This window comes from Gallus gallus, chromosome 1, assembly GCF_016699485.2.
Source record: "Gallus gallus isolate bGalGal1 chromosome 1, bGalGal1.mat.broiler.GRCg7b, whole genome shotgun sequence".
Lineage (NCBI taxonomy): Eukaryota > Metazoa > Chordata > Aves > Galliformes > Phasianidae > Gallus > Gallus gallus.
In genome coordinates, this window is record NC_052532.1 from 8,914,293 (window position 1) to 8,935,391 (window position 21,099).

General features: G+C 37.4%; 1 protein-coding gene across 5 annotated transcripts in view; it reads left to right on the forward strand.

The window, feature by feature from the left end:
• Positions 1 to 21,099, forward strand: part of SEMA3D (semaphorin 3D) — a 142,802-nt gene that overhangs the window by 15,112 nt on the left and 106,591 nt on the right. Inside the window, exon 2 of one of the 5 annotated variants that reach the window (XM_040668203.2) lies at positions 17,573 to 17,806. The exons of the other annotated variants lie outside the window; for them this stretch is intronic. The gene's annotated coding sequence lies outside the window, so the exon portion shown is untranslated. The remainder of the gene's footprint in view (positions 1 to 17,572; positions 17,807 to 21,099) is intronic. 5 annotated transcript variants of the gene reach the window in all.

A 21,099-nucleotide genomic window follows, 5' to 3' on the forward strand; every position in this document is an offset into this window, starting at 1 on the left:
CCAAGATAAATAGCAGAAAACAGCCAATAAATGTTAAAGTAAAGCAGTCAAACCAAACTTCAGCTGCAGCAATAACTGCAATAGCCCAAGGGTTTGCAGCAGCTTCCTATCTTGACACAGTGTTGATGGTTCACGAGGAACCAGGTAAGATCACATTAACCAAATCAGTTTATCTCAGTGATAAAGACAGCTTTTGATGTGTATAATGTGTATAATGGCATTACCTAGCGGAAACAGCTATTAATTATACTACCAGTTTCTTACAACCATTGTTGAAAAGCTCATTCACTCTCAGAGCATCAGTTGTCTAGACACTATCTCCAAAAATAATGAGTTTAAACTTCTCTGAAAAAAGTTGTCAGGTATGTTGGAGAACAAAAATATACCACAGGAATGATACATTACTATCCACATTTGGTCACATTTGAATTTGATGAGATTGCTGAGAGAGATTTTGGGAGGCAGAAATCAAAGAATCACTGAGGTTGGAAAAGACCTTCAAGATCATCCGGTCCAACCATCCACCTACCACCAATATTTCCCCACTAAACCATGCCCCTTAATACAACATCTAAATGTTTCTTGAACACCTCCAGGGATGGTGACTCCACCACCTCCCTGTTCCAGTGCCCAACCAAATGATGTGAAATGCCTTTCACAAGTCCATGTACTGGAGATTTATTTATTATGACAGCAAGGCTTTGGACCTATTGCACTAGTTCTCAGATACTTTTTGAGAGAAATTGATTCCACTGTCACTTTCCACTTTCAGTGTAAACATGCTTTGCTGCAAGTACTTTTTTACTGGACTCTAGCTGTTGGAGCTCCATTTTTGTTTGCTAAACGATTGAGGGCTCCAAGAAGTAAGGTGGGAGCATATAAACTAAGGTAGTCATTTAGGTTCTCCATGTAGTCAGCAGAGAGGGAGGCACCTCAAATTCCCTTCCAGTAAGTCGTTAGGAGGATTCAGCCCCCGAAGGGCTTTTTCCCTGTAGTGACTATAAATGGAGACTAGATGAACTTACACTTAGGTTTTAGAAGACTATATTTAGGATGGAGAAATCACAGTATTTATTAAATAATGTAACTGCTTCTGTGGGTACTGGGAAGACACTGGAATATTAGTAGCAGCCAGAGCTTGGAAAGCAGCATCTCTGAAAGAAGACAGTAGTCCAAAAATTGTGATCCATTTAGATTCCAATGCTTTGAGGCAGTGAGCTTGGATGAATCTCCTAATCGTCAATACAAAAGCCAGTCTCAGGGCCAGAGAATATGGACACATAACCTCTGCACTGTGGTGGTGGTGGTGTTTCTTTTTTTTTTTTTTACCTCTCCCCTTCATCTTTGGAGAAACATGCTGTTGCAAACTTGGAGCAGAGGTTGCATCTCTTGCTGAACCATGACAGGCTTGTACACTGTTGTCTGCTGAAGCTTTTGCTCAACAACAGTGCTGCAGGAGTGTATGGTATTTAGTGAAGGAGAATCACACAGGGTTTGATTTTAGAGTCATCACTGCCATGGCTGTTGACATTTGCATCCAAAGGGAGCATAACAGCTTTCTGGGTGCTTTCATGTGTCATCACAAATAGCATTAATAAGTAAATCAAAGAGAATGTAATTGAAGAGACTGAAGCATTTTCCTTGACTTCAAAGAGTTAGATACAGTCTATTAAATCCAGAACTGTGTCTACAGGCACAGTATACATACACATGAAAACAAAGATTTGCTTTCTTTTTTACCTGCTTTCTGTAGCATTTCTGTTAGGCTTCTACGGTTTAGCTGAATCCATAGTGGCAATTTTCCTGCTGTATTGTTGGAAAAGTGGCATTACATCATTAATTTATTTTAGCATTTTGAAGGTCCAGCAGCCCTAGAGGTGTAAGCAAATCAGGTTCCCAGATCTTTCTATAAAATCAGGCATACATGCAGATCCTGATTTCAGAGTGTCTTACTAAACAAATTCTTACAGTTGTGTAGAATTTGTAAATGGATGTAGAGTAACTAAAAGTAATTTGCTTGCATGGATCCAGACAAACCTATAGAGACAAAAGAAAATGGTTTCCTTTGCTAGTCTCATGAAGAGTTAGGCCTATAACTTGAGCAGCAAGCAAAGAGGTAAGCAGTTGCATAATCTTCATTCATATAATTCACACTCACACACTGGGAAAAGAATTCACAGCATGAGAGTGGGCTGAAAATTAAAAGAGAAACATCCCCAAGGCTTTTGGAGTAGGAAAGAGAAAAGAAGCTGCAGAAGCTTTGCTCTCATGATTGTTAAAACAAAACAAACAGCTGAATGACAGAGGACTGATCTTTGCCATAAAACATTTCCTGAAACTCCTTCTTCCAAGTTCCATGCTGATTATTTATTTGTTATAGTTTTTTTCCTCATGAATAAAAGTAAAAATTAGCCATCTCATATTCTGAATACATCAAGAGGATTCTAGCAAAATTTTGTGGGTTTCTTAATTGTGATCAGTTATTAATCCCTTCTTATCAGAATGACCTGGGTTGAAAAGGACCTCAAAGATCATTAGAACATGGTGGAAGAGAATAAGGAACTCATCCTTTATCCTTTGTTGTAACCCTACTATCTAAAAAAGTTAATGACCTATTTCTGTTGTCAGAATCACAGAATTCCAACAGTTGAGGTTGTCAGGGACCTCTGAGTCCCTGTGTTCCAGCCTCTGCTCAATTAGGGGCAAGGTGCCCAGAGACATCTTCTGGCAGCTTTTAGAGATCTCTAAGAAGGAAGACTCCATGGCCTCTCCATTATTTGATCATTGTGAGCTTTTCATCTTTGGTCCTGCAAATCTATTTCCAGCAAGTACAGGAGCACTGCTCCTAAAGTGTTTAAAAGAAACTAGCCAATGTGACTGTGACAGAGAGGTCACAGTCTCTAGCAGGTCTTCTGGTAGAAGAGAAGAGGTGGTGACATAGAATGATAAGAACTGGAGGCTAACAGTACACCTGTGTCACAACACTGTATACACGGCTTTTATCTCCTTTTTCTCATTTTTGAAGTCCATTTAACAGGGAAGGTGAATGGAAGGTGACCTAAGGGCAACTGTGTAGAAAATAGTGGACTTTTGCTGTAAAAGCTGGACACTGGGCAGGATCCTGCAAGACCCTTGTATGCACTGTAGTGGGTATCAGCTATTTGCTGCTTTTTTTCTCCTAGTTTTTCAAAGCCCCTCTGAAAACAGAGATTTTAGAGATCATAAAAGGCAAGTGATATTTTAGCCTAACATTTCCTTTTTTAAAACCAGAGATATATTTCAAATATTTTATCTGTAATTTAGCACTGCCTTACAAAACCTAGAATCCATTTCCCTTTTTATTTCCTATTTGATGGTCATGTTCACTTGATTCTGATGTCTGCACGTACAGAGAGGGATATTTTGCAATGTATTGCCACGCTTGTGTTCTTCCACAGAAACTGCACATTGAATGGCAGTATTTTTTAACTACCAGAACTTGATGAGATCCTTTGCTGGCTCTATCACTTACTGACTATCTCTGCTGATGACTTTAGTGGCATGTTTCCCTTGTGGGAACAGGGACTGCAAGAGAGACAGATGGGTTGCATCTGTATTTGCAGGTTAAACAATGCCAAAATACAATGTTTGCTAGCAATAGCCTGTGATGTTAGGGTGCTCTGTTGTTTTCACTTTTGTCAACTAGCCCTTTTCCAAACTGTTCTGGGATAAGCTGAGGGTGTATGGAAAGCTCCCAGGAAAAAGTATTTGAGTATTTGAGATACGTCTGTCCTGAAGGGAACTAGAGTTTAGCTATATGGACAGAATCTGTACCAGGCTGTTCTGTCTCAGGACCTGTAAATAGTGTCTGTCATGTTTTGTTTATTGTTACATTCTTAGACTTGGGATCTGGATGCTCAAGTCAGAGCTGCAGTGGCTTGACTGTATCATACTCTTGTAATTACATTCACTTTTTCTCCACCCATCTTTTGTTTGTTTTGTCTTTGTATATGTAAGCCCATCAGTGAAGGTATTGACACTTGCTATTTATTTGTAGGGTGTTTAGTACCATGTGGTCCTGACTGCCATAGATTTCAGTGGAAATAAAGGCAATTGAATCTCATCTTGCATGTTTGCTTGCAGCTTACTGTGTTTTCTCTGTCTGTAACTATTCTGTTAAGGATGGAACAAAGGGTAGCTACTTAAGAACTATAAAACCTGTCTCATTTCAGCCTGGCTATTTAATTTTGTAGGCTTATGTCAGGCCCTTAAGGTTAAAAATGTTTCTCTTCTTGTCTTGGCATGAACAGCAAATGGAATGTTTCAAAGATTTAAAAAAAAAAAAAAAAAAAAAAAAGAGACTGTACAACAAAAGCCAGAATGATGCAGCCTTGCCTGTTTTTCTTGATCTGAAACACTTTAGCTGGAGCATGGCATGGCCTGTCCATCCCAGTTTCCATTGCATTTTTGGATCGAAATTTGCGCACCAAATAGGCTATGAAGCAACCGTTTGTTCACAAATGGGTGGATGTTTGCTTGTGTCCTTTGCATTGTAACATATACTTAGACATTTCTTATCCCTTTCTCCTCCACAAATGTCCCAAAAATCTGCAGGGTAAACCATTTTTGATGCATGGTGAGCAAAACTCTGAGATGTCACTGGGAAGCAGTGACTAAACTTTCCATGTCTTACATGATACAGACTTGAACTCTCCTGAAGGGGCCTTATCCATCAAGGTCAGGACTGTGATGAAGTATAAGTTTGAAAGAGGAATCTGCTAGAGAGATAGTATAACCCACTGAGTGATAAGTGCTGACAGACTGGCACCCTGATGTTTGAAGTGCTTTCTCTTGCAGCAGAAATATGTCTCTGATCCTGTTGTGTTATGGCCAGACTCAGTCTGTTTTGAAAGCCTATACTTTCTTCACATGGAGACCCAGAAGGATTCCGGATGCATGTACTTAACAGAACCCTGAATTTTGGGTCACAGTTAAAGAGGATAAATTTTAAATATTATATATGGCCTTCTTAAAAAACACTTGTAACAATAATCATGAACGTATGTCAGTCTCTTTACATTACAATTATTACATTTTCACATTAATGCTTTCCTAATTCCTCACCATTAAGTTATTGTGATTATTGCAATAGTTCATAGATATTAAAAGCAATAAGTTATGATTTCAAAGAAATGATACAAAAATAACACCAGAGAAGTTCAGTCCTCTCCTAGCGATTAACAGATTGGTGATGTTGTTCCATCTGTCCAGGTAGGCTCCTGCATGGTTCCTGTTCTCCTCTATTTCTTTCCTGCAGGTTTAGCTTGTGCATGCTCCCAGTATGGCCACACAGGGAGAGAAACTGAAATATGTGAGAGAGACCCAGAGTGGGAGAGTAAAGATTAAGTGAAATGTCCTGGGACTTTCCAGGAGAAAACTGATCTACTCTTTGCCAAAAACTTGGAGACAGAAGAATTATCAGAAGCTTGTCACAGATGATTTGACTAATATGAGCTCTTAAGACAAAGTAGTGATATGTTTTCAGTTCCTTGAATCAATCTGCTTCAGTTACTGTTACAAATTTATATATATGTACATATATACACATTAATAAATAAAAATAATAAAAAAAAAACCAAATTTTTTAAAAGCCAAACAAAAAATCTTGGGAGAAACAAAATAAAGAAATTTGTCTTTTTACCCTTCTATTTCTAGTTTAGGACTTGGGCAAGCTTCCAGTGCCTGATATGGTAATTCTGTCATCTAGTCTGGTAGTTCAACAACCATTTATCAGAGTATCTGCTTTTGAAGATAAGAGGAGGCAGAGGTATAACCTCTCTTTATATACAGGACTAATTAGGCTTCTCTGTAACTACTTGAATACAGTGGGTATACCTGCATAGATAATAGAAGAAAATACTTCTCTCTCTTTTACTTTCAATTAATAATAATTAAATACTAACAGGCGTTTACATGTATGCTAGCTTTCTGTGATTTGAAAATGTGATTTGAGAAATGACTTGAAAAGTCATATCATTACTGGCATCCCAAAGGATTACTATCTGCACTTCCATTCCTGCCCGCTCTCTAATGTGGGTCGCATTTTTTAACCATGCAATCAGATATCATGTGTTCCTCAAGACCTCTGGAGCATTCCTGCAGAAGGTGGACACTGAATGAGGGAGACACCAAGGAAGTAAAAGTGTTGCCTTGTTATTTTTGGAAGAGTTCATATTGCCTTTATTTTTCTTCTACTTCATGAACTTGTCCTGAGAGGCAGGATCATGTTGTTTGCCATTACACTCCAGCTGTTGTTCTCACATTTACAACTTCTTAGTTCTCAGTCTTGCAATCTTGTTTCATTTATAATGGAATCCCTTTCGTTCAGCATGATGTTTTCTCCCATTTCCTCTCAAGAGAGAATACTATCACTGTAAGGATGTGTAAACCTAACATGGCAAATATGTGGCTAATATCCATAATTTTTAGTAAAAGGAGGGTAAGAGTCTGTTATATCATTGTCAGAAGGATTCATTCCTTTACCTCCTATAGAAAAGGACCATGCTTAGGCTTGCCAAGGGTTTATGAGGTTTCAGCAAATAATCCACAGTGAAGGGCGTCATGTATGGAGCAACTAGACATAAATCTGGAACTGGAGAAAAAAAACTAGTTGTTCTAGTTATGTTTCTTTTGGCTTTGGAAGTTTTTATTTTGCTCTGTCAAATTGATAAACAAGTAAAAGCATAGGCCCCTTTTATGTTCCTGCCAAATAGTATCTGGTACTTAACTAGAATCAACAAAAGGAGCTAAGTAGCTCAGGTTGGTGGCTCATGTGATTCACTTTCTGGTGGTTCCTGTTTCTCTCTGTTGGTTATGCAAATAGCTTTGATTGACCAGGCTGCCAGCTTCTGCTTCATGGGTACCTACATTGAATGAAGGTGTTCCTCAGAGATGTCATCAAATATTTTTACACTAAATTCATTAATGGTGAGTTCTACTTTCATTCAAATGATTTGAATGAATTTGATTGGTAGTTATTCTGTCAAAAGAATTCAGAACTGAAACTATGATTATAGATTTAATATTTTTGGACAGATAAACACAAATGTTGCCAATATTATAAGGCCAGGATGGTCACGATCCTTTTATAGCAAATTAATGTAGCTTCATTAGTCAGTGGGCACAAACCATTGTATTGTTTACTGATTGCTTTCTACATTACTCTGATGCAGTTCCACAATGGAAATTTTATTATAAATCTTTATTATAAATCCCTGCTTCTTTCATAAAAAATATAAAGGCATTCACTGAAGTATAAGGATAATTGCAGGGAAAATAATGAAGGTGGGAAATGAGTATGAATCAGATAATCTCTATTTGCAACTGGTATTTCTATGTTTTTATGAGTTATTGTATTACCTCTGTTGAGAAGGAAATTCCTACCACTTTATATATTGGATCCAAATAGAATAGTATCTTCTTAGAAAGGTAGATTAGCAGTCATCTTTAGTTCCATCTTTGAATTCAGAAGAGTGGAATTTTCAGCATTTGCCTAAATTAGATTCACTACAAAAATTTCATCTTCCATAACGCATTTCTTCAGGAGATGGACATATCTCATATTATGTGACAGATATGTGACTTTTTAGAGATCCAGTTCACCTCTGTATAAACAGAATTAGGCTATTAGTATGCAGCAATTTAAAATAAGCTCCATACTTTACCAGTGTGTGAGTAGTAGCATGACTTAGTTTACAGATCTACACAGGATTTTAGAAGGAATTCATAGGAATTCCTTTGAAACTTGACCTTGTTGACAGTGTCATTGACATTACTCAATTTCTTCTCTATTATGCAATGGAAATACCAAATGCAGCCTTATTGAATAGCCTTACTGAGGTGTAGGAGGGCTGTAAGTTCTTTCAACATTTACTTATTTGTTTATTAAATAAATTTTTCTGTGTTGGCGGAATTTTCTGTGTTTTGATATTTACAGAAATGATTAAAAAACATTTGATGTGTCATGTGATTAAAAATATTTAAAACTAAGGACTGTAGAAAAAAAAATCCTAGCTTTTTTTGTGAGCAAAGTAAAAAAAAAAAAAAAAAGGATTAATTCTTTTTTTTTCTTACTATGATGCTTCTGCTGTGACAACTGATATAATAATCATTAAAAAAACAACCGTATAGGAGATGAATTAAAGTGAAAACTGGATTACAGTGGTGATATTGTTGCACACTGTCATTCTTATTTAATACTTGACATTTTTCAGCATTGTACAGCACAAATTTAGTCATTAGTTTAACAGACAGTGGATTGTTGATTAGTGAGACTGCTTCTGTTTTTCTATCCTTGTGAGTGCTTCTGGAGAATCACTAATTGTCTTATGAAGATCATTTTGCATCAATATTTGTGCCTCTGTAGTTGAGCACTATTTTTCTGTCTTTTTACACCATGAAAGAACCTTGGCCTTGCACTGGAAAAAAAATAATGCATTTCAGATTGTATTGGCATAGTGTATTGAATGTGTTTCCAGAGATATGTCCAGGATCTATCTTGTTTTTCAGTGATAGTTTATACTTATATTTCTTGTTCCCTTGAGGGCTCTTGTTTTGGCTTTCTAAAAGTGCAAATACAATGTGATAGCTGTTTGTTTGTTTGTTGTTGTTGTTTGTTTGTTTGTTTTTCCACCTCAGATGAATGGAACAAATGTCCAGATTTGCCTAAATTACTGCCAACATGTAATCTTCAATTTTTTTTTTCTTTAAGAGTTGTTTGTTTATTTGAAGGAAGTCTGCCAGCATTTAGAAGCAACATAAATGCAAGAACAAATGGTTATTTAATTATTTAAAAGCACTAGTATTGTATTTATTGGCCTATTGCTTGTGCTAAATTGGGCTGTTGTCATGGCATTAGTCTTCTTAAGACAACACACAAATATGCAGTTAATATACTGAGGATTTTTAAAATGTGATTGCCTTGTCAAATGTTGCCTTTCAGAACTGGCTGGGTTGTAACTGTTGTATTAGACTGACTTTTGTCTCGACAGCTATTGTCCTTGTAATCAGTTCACACAGGGTAATTGGCTCAGCCTTACCCATGTCCAGCTCTTGCAGTTCCACCTGACCTTCTTCCTCCCCCCTCCCCCTCCCTCCTTGCTGCATGTTCTCTCACAGAGATGCTCTGCAGCTTCCTGGCACTGGGCAAAGTCCTGCCCAGCAAAGCTGAACGGAGCTGTCAGGCAGATAAATCAAGGTCCATGGTTTGGTTGATTGAGTGGAATGTTTTTGTGAAGACATGACAGCTCCCTACCTCACTAATGCTTGAGTTCTCAAGTTTGGCTATGGCTGATGGCATTCAGGGAGGAAACACTGCCTTTTGGTTCCCCTCAAAATGCTCTGGTTTTATTTTGAATTCTTCAATTATTGGAATTAATACATCAGGGTTTTACAGGCAACTTCCTGCCTGAAACCACATGTTAGAGAAAGCTGAAGTAGAAGATACACTCGTGGTTAGTATGACACGCAGGAAAGAAGGAAAAGTTGCCAGCTTTTGAAGCTTTTCTGTCTTCCAGCTTGGATATCAGATATCAGGCTTGGGCCAGATTCCAGTGCATCCTCTAGTTCACTACTTGTATCCGTTGATTTGTAACAATAGTTAAAGAACAAGCTTTTGAGAAGGACAAATCTCCTTCCTTTTTTTGTTTCTGTGTCTGCCACTGAATTTACCAGGGTGTCATAGCTAACTACCTTGCAGCAGAAGCTTTCTAAATTAAACATCAGCTTAGAGTTAGGTGTTCAGCATGAGCCTAGGTGTTCTAGTGTCCTATGATTGAGTTTGATGGCTCTGAGTTTGACAGTCTGCCAGCTGTGGGTATGCATGTTCAGGTTCAACTTTTGCTGTATGGAATGTGAATAATTTATGTTGTGGATAGGTATGCCTATCACCACAGTGTGGGGCCAAGACTCACCCCCAGTTCTGCTTGGCACAGCCCCAGTGTAGACACAGTGATGGGTTGGGGCAGGACTTGGGGGAAAAAATACTGGCCCTCAGTTTTCTCAACAGGCCTTGTCCTTTCTTGCACTTATCCCTCCAAATACTCTACCACTGTTAAACCTCCCCAGCTATCCCAGATGTTGGAGTGTGTCCTTTGTGATGGTGTATTGCCACCTTACAGACATCTTCAGGTTCACATTGTTCTTTCTGCCTTCATTGCCTCACCAAGGTTGTCCTTGAGAAGCGATGTCATTGCTTCCCTAGTATTTTTGGGACATTTCTCTTTGTGCCTCCTGCGCCCAGAGTTAAACACTTGCTGTTGCACTGGGGGTTGAACTCTGCATGGCCAGCGTGAGGGATTTCTCATCATTGACATCCTTCTGCACTGCAACAGAGTCTGCTGCCAATTAGGTTGGGAGAGAAGTTCCAGACACATGCATTGGGTTCAGCAAACACTGTTTGTTGAGTGATTATATTTTTCTAAGTTTATTCTTTATTTGTGGCAAGAGTGACAATTATGCAAAGGATGGTGATGAGTCTCTTTGTTTTTGTTTTTGTTTTTTTTTCCTTCTGATTCTGTAGATGTACATAAGACAGCTATAGCAGTGTAGATTAGTTTTGTGTAAGTAAAAGCACAGTGTTAACCAGGGACTTACAAATTAAATTAAATAGATATAGACAGTAGGTTTTTAAAACAATATGGCTTCACCATGGTGAAAGAAATAATTTTGATTTTCTTAGTCCTTCACGGGCAAGAATGGAATAGCTCTCATTTTAAAATTTAATATTAGATCACTACTAATCCAACACTAATCCAACAGGGATAATCACTTCCTTGTAATTAGCATGATTGAATTACTCATGGGATTAAAAATATGTTTTTTTAAAAAAAAAGAAATATGAATTTTTAAACAGTTCAGGTTAAGATCACTGTATACAATGTCAGCTTGTCTACAAGACAATTTCATTCTTGCTTTGATCCCCTTTGATCCCAGACAGACTGCAACTAGCTTTCAGGAATTCATAATGTTTCTCTTTCAATATTCCTATACCTAAGACCAAATTGCTTCTTTTGAAGATGTTCAGTGGCCCAAATATCAGTACTTGAATTCAGAAGTTGTTGGATCTCTCATCCTGTGTTCTTGGTCTTTTTTTTGGCTTGTTTTCAGATTAATAATGGAAGAGTAGATAAGCTTAAAGAAAAAAAAATCATATAATAATAATAATCTTATATTTCATCGTATTAGTCCTCAAAAAGCTATTATGCAGCATCAAAAAAATAAAACTGTGTTTCTGTAGTGCGCTAAGAAGAATACCTTTTTTTAAACCCTTCCCTCACAGAGATTTATATTCCTGTGGGAACGTAAGTAAGTGATACCAAGGGCAGTAGCTTATCCAGTGCAGCTGTGGTTATCATTAAAAGAGATAAGTATTTGAAGGAATTTTGATATTTCAGCCACGCTTTGATATCAAAAGTCTCCTGTGTGAAATAGACGACTATGCCAAGAAAAATATAAATGACCATTGATTGGTGTTTTCTGTTTTTTTAAAAAATGAACAAACACACACAAATAAAAAAGCAGTAAAATTTATTCTTTTTTTAATGATTAAGAAATAAGATTATAATAAGCTGAAAGCTCATATGTAGTTGCTGTGAAAAACAATAATTTCCCCTGGAATTAAACGCAAAAGATACATACCATGCACACTTACATCTGAGTATGCACAAGTTACTTTTCTCTGAATATTGCATCATTTATATTCTTAGTCTATTTTGGCTATAACAACATTAGAAATCACCATACAACTGCTTTCACATTGGCAACAAGAAATTTGGATCAAATACATTGAAAGAAATACAGAAAAAATGTGCCAATTTGAGATTGTGTGTATTCATATATTGCAAAGAAATATAGTGTATATTCTCTGTCTAACTGTTCTTACTTAGTAGCATGAAATTATGGAAAAATAGGATTTTTGCATATAACCTAAGAGCCTAGAAAATTACTGAATAATAAGCCTTCATCTTTCACTGATTCTAGTGAGAAGTGAAAAAAATTACCACACTGAAAAAGCTGCTCAATAGCCTCTTCCAACTGACTGAAACAATGAAATCTGCATTCTGCATAAGAGATAAAACATTAAAATGTAGCTGCAATTGTGTTAATGTGATAATGAAATGTTCCATGCTCATTGTAGCTCCTTCTCTATCTGTTAGATTTGTGCTTTTTATAATTTCATCTGGTGTTTAGCCAAAATTAAGGCTCAAAACTTCACTACTTCACACTTTGACAAGAGACAGCAGTGCAAAAATAGAAGGAAATGGAGCTTTACCAAGATTTCTTCCTTTGCCATTCTCCCAAAGAAAAATCTGGAGACTCTCTGAAGTGATTTGCCAGCATTTGTTTTTAATCCATAAACTATGTCTAGCATTCTTTCTTTTTCATTTTTTCTTTTTTTTAGTTGTATTCAATCAATTGGTCATATTAATAAATCTGCCATCAATTCAGTATTATTCACCAAAGAAAGACTATAGTTTAACTGCATTGTTGCATTGCTATTGCAAAATCTTGTCCCTTCCCTTCCCTTCCCTTCCCTTCCCTTCCCTTCCCTTCCCTTCCCTTTCTTTCTTTTTTTTTTTTTTCCCCCTCAGGGCAGGGTGGATGCAGACAATGTACCCGCCAAACTTGGAGAGATTTTGGACTTGACTTCCAGTTTTGATCAATTCTAACAATTTGTGGATCCGGATTTAGGCATTGTAGCTTTGGGAATGCTTCTTTTTTATTAAGTATTTAATATTGGAGAGTCAAAATGTCATATTGGCATGGAGAAAATATAGAATGCCGTGTATAAGCTTGTGGAATAATGTGGTCTCATTACAGTTGCTAAACAAGTTATTGCACATCAGACGAAGTACTGTAATAGTCTGTCCATGCACTTGAGCTTGCCCAGAGTGAGGTAAACATCCATATGCTCCGGAGATTACTTGTTAAATGAAGCATTATGTTCTAGTACTGAGCAGTCTCTGCTGTCATTCCATTATTTGCTGCTTTAAAGAGAAATTTACTCTCCATAAGAGTAATTTTAACAACATGGTTTTCTCTGTGTATATCTTGGATATTTTTCAATTGCTCGCACAGATTGTAGACAAACACATACATATATGTGCACACAGCATTTTCCTACTATAATTAGGTATTTTTGGCACTTTCCAATGGCAGAATCAAATCCAAATTGTAGCTACCTTTGGAAAATCTTAAAAGTAGCTGTAATTGAAAAAGAGGTGTGACATTTCTGTATTAAAACTTAATGAGGATTTTTTTTTTCCAAAAAGTGTAATGTTTTCCATCACTGTTTTAATATTAATTTTTGATAAAAATGCCACGGGACTTTTTAATATGTGAGATTTTTTAAACGTCTCTGCAAACCAATAGGCAAACACGGAAATGTCATCTGCAATCACTAACTTACTTGAAACTTGATGTTTTTGTAGGGAAAATCAAAATAACTACAGATATTTTAATTATAAATAAGTAGATGTAACTTATTTGATCTTTTAGCATAATTACGACTTATGTTATTGAGTTTATTTACTTACTTATTTATTTTATTTTATTGCAAAAGGAAAGGAATCCTTTTTTGTAGGATTCATTGTAGCATTTCCATGAGATTTGGACAGTGCATCTGGACATTTACTAGTTGTCATGATTCACTGTGTAGGATATCACTAAAGTTCTGACAGACCCTTAAATTAATGTCAGTGTATGTGAGTAATATAAGCATTAAGTATATAATGGGCAATTGTTTCTCAGTATTTAGATTTGTCTACTGGTCCACTAGAGTGTAACACACGCAACGGAGGACTCCCTTTCATGAGTTGTAAATTTCAAGTTTTGACCTACTGACTTCATGAAAGAGAAAATTCTCTAGTGGGAATAAGATGTTCATCACATTTTAACCTAATGTCCAAGAGTAGAGGAAACGCCTGGCTGGAATAAAGAAGTAGCTCATCCAGTCTGCCTTTCTGGCACCAAGATTGGGTAAGAGCAGATGTTTCATTGGAAAACATAAATCTTCACAATTTTACTGCTCTCATCTGTATGTTGTTGTTTCTTACAATGCTCACACCTTGAGATGTAGAGATTAACAGATCTTTTAACTGCATATCCATATAATATGTTTATAGCATATATCTTAAAATACATTTTTTTAAATTATTTACTCTAAAATCTTTACCTATTTTGAGAAAAGAAGATTTTAAAAGTGTATTCTCAAATTGTGCAAAAGTAACACTGTTCTCTCATCCCCCTTACTTCCTTTATAATGAGATTGAAAGTTATGGATATGGGGAAAAAAAGATTTAAAAAAAATAAATTAGTTATTTTACTGCAATGTGGGAGATTCAGAGGGCCTTGTAAGGGAGAGAGGTGACATAACTAGTCCAGTGGAGGGTTCTGGGATATTTTTTTCCATCCTACTGCCTGAAGGTGTTCACTAAGAAGAAGGCATGGGAGCTTTTCTTCAAGTAGTGTTGAGACACTGTTGGCAGTGACACTCTCTGATTTTCCCAACCATAGACTTGCCAAGTTTGGCAAAAACTATTTTTGGTTCAGTGTTAAAAGCTTGTCCTGGGTTCTGAGCAAAGATTCAGTTATGAAACCTTACATTTCATCTTGTGCAATAACAATAGCAAGATATTTTCCTCTGGCAGCAAACACTCATTGAAACTGACCACTACTATCACCCTAATTTTTTGTAATCAATTTTCTCTTAATTTCCCAGCCAATCTACGCATCTATTGCATAATGTAATATAGCATGCATAATGCCTCCAATGTTAGCACAGCTGGATGATCTTCACTTTAAAATCATAATCATCCTAAAATAGTAAATTTATATATACACGTATATAAATTTTGTTGATCTACTTTATGAAGGTGGTGATATATATGTAAGAAAAATAATATGTTGTCACATTGTGATGTTGGTACTGGAGGTGTCTCCTCATACATTTGGTAGTAGACATGCAGATGTAAGAATTTTACAAGGGCTCAAAGGGAGGCTGGATAAGTACTTGAAAGTGATATCCAGTGGGAGGGTTAAAAATAGTCAAGCTACAGTAGACTCAGGAAATCTCCTGAGCTGAAAACAGATGTAGAGAAGGGAGAGTGCTAAGGGAATAATATCATATACGAATGCTCCATTCCTATTCTTCCTTACGTTTACTTACACTTACTGCTGAAAACAGACTTCTAGACTAGATGAATCTTAGGCCTGATCCATTAAAACTCATTTACAGTCTTATTTAAGTAAGGAGTTGTTGTCTGAGAGGGTTTTTCTGGAATAAGAAATGAAAACTGAAGCACAGTTTGAATGTAGAAAATCATTAATATGTTTAGTGATAAATACTGATAAGGAAAGAAAACTGAGAGGCAACAATATTGTTGTCAAAAGCTCAAATGTGATTACTTTCTCAATTATTGAGTGTATACATTTACAGTCCTGTTTTTTTAGCTTTTTCACTTTGTCTTCTATTTCTATGAGGAATAGATTTGCATTTTTTTTCCTGCATATTTCTCCTGGTAATTATCCAAGTATATACAGAAGATATTTACTGATCTATTTGTGCATCTTCTGTGAGCTGCTTTGTAAACATGCAGCCAAACTTCAGGACCATAACTCGTATATCATTGATCAACAAAAAACAATCAGCTGTAGCAAATATGTTCATCTTTTTCAGAATGGAAATTATTCTGTGGAGCAATTAAAAGGGGCACAATTAATTCAAAGGTCATGAGTCAGTTCAGTGACTCATAATATAGAATTATTTTTATTATGCACCTAAAGCATTTATTTTAATTTCATTTCCTTTATTGGACTCATCCTTTGCTGGGATTGGCCTTTCATGCTGGATTCTTATCTTTTTAAAAATTATTTTTATGTTTATACAAGCACTTCTGAAAATCAAGAATGTGGCTGAGGTGCCTATAAAGAAATAGAGATGCCAACATTTGAGTGGGCTTTTTGAGTTGACTCATTCCATATATCCTGACTGCCAAAAATCAACTTTCTTGTCATCCACAAAGTTTAAATTTGCCTCTGACAGAATTGTTGTTGCATAAAGAATCTATAAAACATGTTATGAGTGCTGTTATTGTTGTTGTTATTATGATGAGTATTAATGGTGATGGTGAAAATTATAACTGTCTTTACTCTCAAAATTGCTCTACTTCATATTAAGAAGAAAAAAATATTCTGCTGCAGTGTTTTTTTTTTATACTCCACAGTTTTGGCAGACAATATCTTCCACATTTTTGTATCAGCCATCTGAAGTAACTGCTTGTGGATTGCTAGAATGATTACAACATAGATGCTTTGGAGCTTGTCAAGAAAAATGCCACAAAAATGTATTTTTCCATGAAGTAAACTGTTTCTTGCCTTCTCCCAATTTATTAATGGTGTGAGATAATAGCAGTTCAGCAATATATATATTTTTTTTCTGTACAAATTTAAAGTCATCTTTGTTGTTTCAAGATGATGCTTCCAGTGTTTTTTTTTTTTTAATGTGTTTGTTTGTTTGTTTGTTTGTTGTTGTTGTTGTTGTTGTTTTCCGGTAATTAATGACACTTCTGTCACCATTTGTCTCAAACACAGATTACGGGACTAACAAAACTCAAACGTTGCATGCGACTATGATTTTTCTGTTTCAGGAGAAATGTGACTATTCTGTGTGTCCTAGGAAGAGAGTTGTGAGATCTCACCCTGCATTATGCATTACTCAGGAAGAATTAGCAAAGAGCTCTTTTTATGCCTCTGGAGAAACACAAAGCAGCTGTAGTAGGGCTAAGGGTCTAGACGGCTGATCTCACTGAGGATGGAAGATGGTCAGCACAACAGAGGAAATGTTCGATAGCTTGTCAATTTGTGACCCTAAGGTCTAAGAGGCTTCCATTTCCTCAGACAAATGCTGATCCCATTAATATGAATGGTTGAACTTCATTTGACATCAGCTAGTCCTGAGTTTGAGTGCAAGTACATTATTCCCTGTGCCATTAATGCAAGTCACATACTCCAGCTGAGCAGACAAGGGAAAAAGTTTCCAGTAGTCATTGCTGTTTCGATTTGCAATATGTGTGAAAATGAATAACTGGTTTATTCCTCTGTAACTGTTTACTATGCTTTAGTATCTTCAAGATATCTGATTCCACTTTTTACTCACTTTAAGTCCACCTAAAATTGTGACTAAGTACATCTAGCAACAGCTTTCCTAGCTTTGACATTTGAATGATAATCATAGTATCATAGAATCATTTGATTTGGAAGGGACCTTTAAAGGTCATCTAGTCCAACTCCCTGAATGAACAGGGGCATGTACAGCTAGATAAGGTTGCCCAGAGTCCCATCCAGCCTAACCTTGAATGTCCCCAGGGATGGGGCATACACTACCTCTCTGGACAACCTGTTCCAGTGCTTCAACACCCTTATTGTAAAAACTTTTTCTTACGTCCAATCAAAATCTCCCCTGTTCTAGTTGGAAACCATTTCCCTTTGTCCTGCTAATGAGTCTATCCCCTTCTTTCCTGTATCTCCCCTTCAGATATTGAAAGACTGGTTACCAGGTCTCCCCGGAGCCTTCTTTTCTCCAGGATGAACAGCCTCAGCTCTCTCAGCCTGTTCTCATAGGAGAAGTGTTCTGTCATTTGGATCGTTTTTGTGGCACTCCTCTGAACGTGCTCCAACAGTTCCATGTTTCTCCTGTGCTGAGGACTCCACATTTACAAAAACTCAATAGCATATGTGCTAGTTATTGCATATTTAGAACACAAGAAAGGTGTGTATATATACACTTTATAAACTACATTTTACAATTATTTTATTTGTCTCCAGGCACAGGGATTTCAGTTGTGCATTGCAGCTCCAAAAGAAGATCAAGGAATAATTTTTCAAACAAGTTATCGTTGTCCTTCTTATTCTCGAAGTGGTTGCCAGTTAGTTTGCTGAAGGATCCATGCACTAAGTTTCCTTATGAATAGTCAATATCTAGGTTTTATGGTGTTTTATTCTTACTCATCCTGTTTTTTGTTGTTGTTGTTGTTGTTTGTTTTGTTTTGTTGGTTTTTTTTTGTTGTTTGTTGTTTTTTTGTTTTGTTACTTGGTTGTTTTTTTAATGAAGAATTTGCCCTTCATAGGACAAGTCTATGTATGGCTTTTGTGTAATGCATGTTAGTACACAGTTATATCTGTATGCTCCAGATGTAGCCATCGCTCTTTAAATCTGTCATTGAAGGATTTTGTTTTAAACTGTGCCTGGCTTTGTTTTCAGATGCCACTGAATTCCACTCCAAGTTGAGTCACAGCTGTGAAAAGAGAAATCTACCTCTTTAATTCAAAGGGTTAGCGGTTTAAAAGCACTAAAGCCTGGTGGGAAATAGCTTAAGATAGCTAATCACGATGATCCCAAGAGATTTAGTAAACTTGCATAGGGCTCATCTGAGATAAAGAGTCCTGGATATCTTCAAGTTTTGGTTTCTTTGCAAAGTGCCTATTTTACCAGGGGATGGGATCCTCTATAGAACAAGCACCTGTGGTGGATGTTTTCCACCTGCTCAGCTGTGGCTATGGAAACACAACTTAATCTTCACCACATCTCCTTTCTAGCTAAGCTGGCATGGATGCCAAATCCTTTCTTGTCATTTTTCTCCCCACACCCTTAACAAGCATTTAGAGTACTAACTACAGTGGCCTCCCCTTCTTGATCCATACGGCAGAAAACAGACTGACAGGAAGGAGCTGCTGATGTGAACAGGGAAAAAAAAATCAGGCTGGAATACATAGTTGATTTTCCCTTCTTTTTGGTTTTGTTTGGGTGTCACCAGTCCATCCAGTGTTATTTCTCAATCAGCTTATTCTAGTTCCAGAGGGGATATAAGAAGAAATCCCCTTCTTATTTGTTCAGGCCAGATAAAAGCATTATCTCAAATACAGTGTCAATGATTATGACACTTGATTATGGTGTATAATTCTCGTGAGACAGGCAAGATAAGACTGTTTGGGTGTACAATATCTGGCACTCCTGGATTAAGTTATACTGCTAATATGGTTTCTATTCCCATTCTGTGTGCATACTTAATTCATCCTGTGCACATTTTGGACTGGTACACTCTTTGCTGGGTGAAGAATTGGCTGAAGGGCTGGGACCAGAGAGTGATGACAAATGGACTTAAATCCAACTGTCAGCTGGGTATGAGTGGTGTTCCCCAGGGGTCAGTACTGGGTACTGTCCTGTTCAATATCTGTGTTGATGACCTGGATGAGAGCACTGAGTGCACCCTCAGTAAGTCTGCAGATGATACCAAGCTGGGAGGAAGTATCAATATGTATGGGAGTGGGAAGGCACTACAGAGCTATCTGGACAAACTGGATTATTGGGCTGAACCCAATGGAATGAAGTTCAGCCAGATCAGGTGCCAGGGAGTGACCACAACCCCAGGTAACACTAGAGGCCTGGGACAGTGTCTGGAAGACTGTGCAAAAGAAATGGACCTGGGGGTGTTGGTTGATGCTTGGCTAAACATGAGCCAGCAGTGTGTGCAGGTGGCCAAGAAGACCAATGAGATCCTGGCTTGTATCAGAAACAGTGTTGTCAGCACAAGCAGGGAAGCGATCATCTCTCAGTACTCAGCCCTGGTGATGCCTCACTTTGAGTACTGTGTTCAGTTTTGGGCCCCTCACTACAAGAAAGACATTGAGGCCCTGAAACATATGTAGAGAAGGGCAACAAAGCTCTGAGGGGTCTGGAGCACAAGTCTTATGAGGAGCCACTGAGGGAACTGTGATGGTTTAGTCTGGAAAGGTGGAGGCTCAGGGGAAACCTTATTGCTCTCTACAGCTGCCTGAAGGAAGGCTATGACAAGGTGGGGGTTGGGCTCTTCTCCCATGTAACTAGCAATAGGACGAGAGGGAATGCCCTCATGTTGTGCCAGGGGGGATTTAGCAGTTGTACGGAAGGACATGGTTTAGTGGGAAATACTGGTGATAGGAGGATGGTTGGATTGGAGGATCTTAGATCTTAGAGGTCTTTTTCAACTTTGGTGATTCTATGATTCTGTGATTCTATGACTTGTGAGTGGATCAGGCAGGTGATGCTCTCAGCATGGAAGACCTTGGTAAGTTAAGAGTGATCGATAGTAACAGCCATTTGATGACTGTCAGAGCCTTACATTGGTCAGTGTTGACTGCTGCTGAAGATTTTCAGTGAATGATCCTGTTCAGTTATTACTCTGCCAACTAGCTGTTAAAAAAAAATGAGTAGAAAAATGTAGGCTGGGAGGGACATTAGGAGATCATATGATCCTATCTGCAACTTGAAGAAGGAATAACTACAGCTTTGAATTGGATCACTCAGAGCTATCTCCAGTCAAGTTTCAAATGTGTGCAAGGACTGAGAGCCCACAGCTTCTCTGGGCTTTCTTTTCCATGAGAATGGAACCTCAGAATTCTCTTAAGGTTGTGTCTGCCTTTCGATCATAGAGGAAAAGTGTCAGGGGGGAAAAGGAGACTAGAGGCAGTCTTTTACACTCTATCTCTTTTCATACTAATCTTTTGGTTTAGACACCTCCCCTGTAAACAACCAGTTAACTTTCTAAAAAGCATTACTGTTTTTCAGTTAAGTATTGATTAATCTATGCTGTCTGCGTCCTCACTTTGTCCTCACGAGACAAAGGAAAGTAATTGTGGTTTAAAACCAAAGTAGAAATAGTTCTGCGTTGAATGGAGGTGGTGATGCCTGAATTCTTGTTTTCTTTCTTTGTATGGCTGCTTCAGATTCCAGGAACTGTTGTGCTAGAACACTTCACAAAGCAGCTTAAAAATAGACCACTAAAACAACTCTCTTGAAGCAAGTATAAATTTACTTCTGCTGCAATACAAGCAGAAAGTTCTCTGAGGGTCTGATAGCAGTATGTTCTAACCCTTGAAAATGGTCAAGTTGGTTAGCAGGGAACATATAGGGTTGTTGAATCTTTGATAATGATGTCAGGACTCACGCTGGGTGTGTCTTTGTCCTTGCCCAGCTCTGTGAAATTCTTGTTTGTGGAAAATGAAAGTGTGATTGCTTGTCTTTTT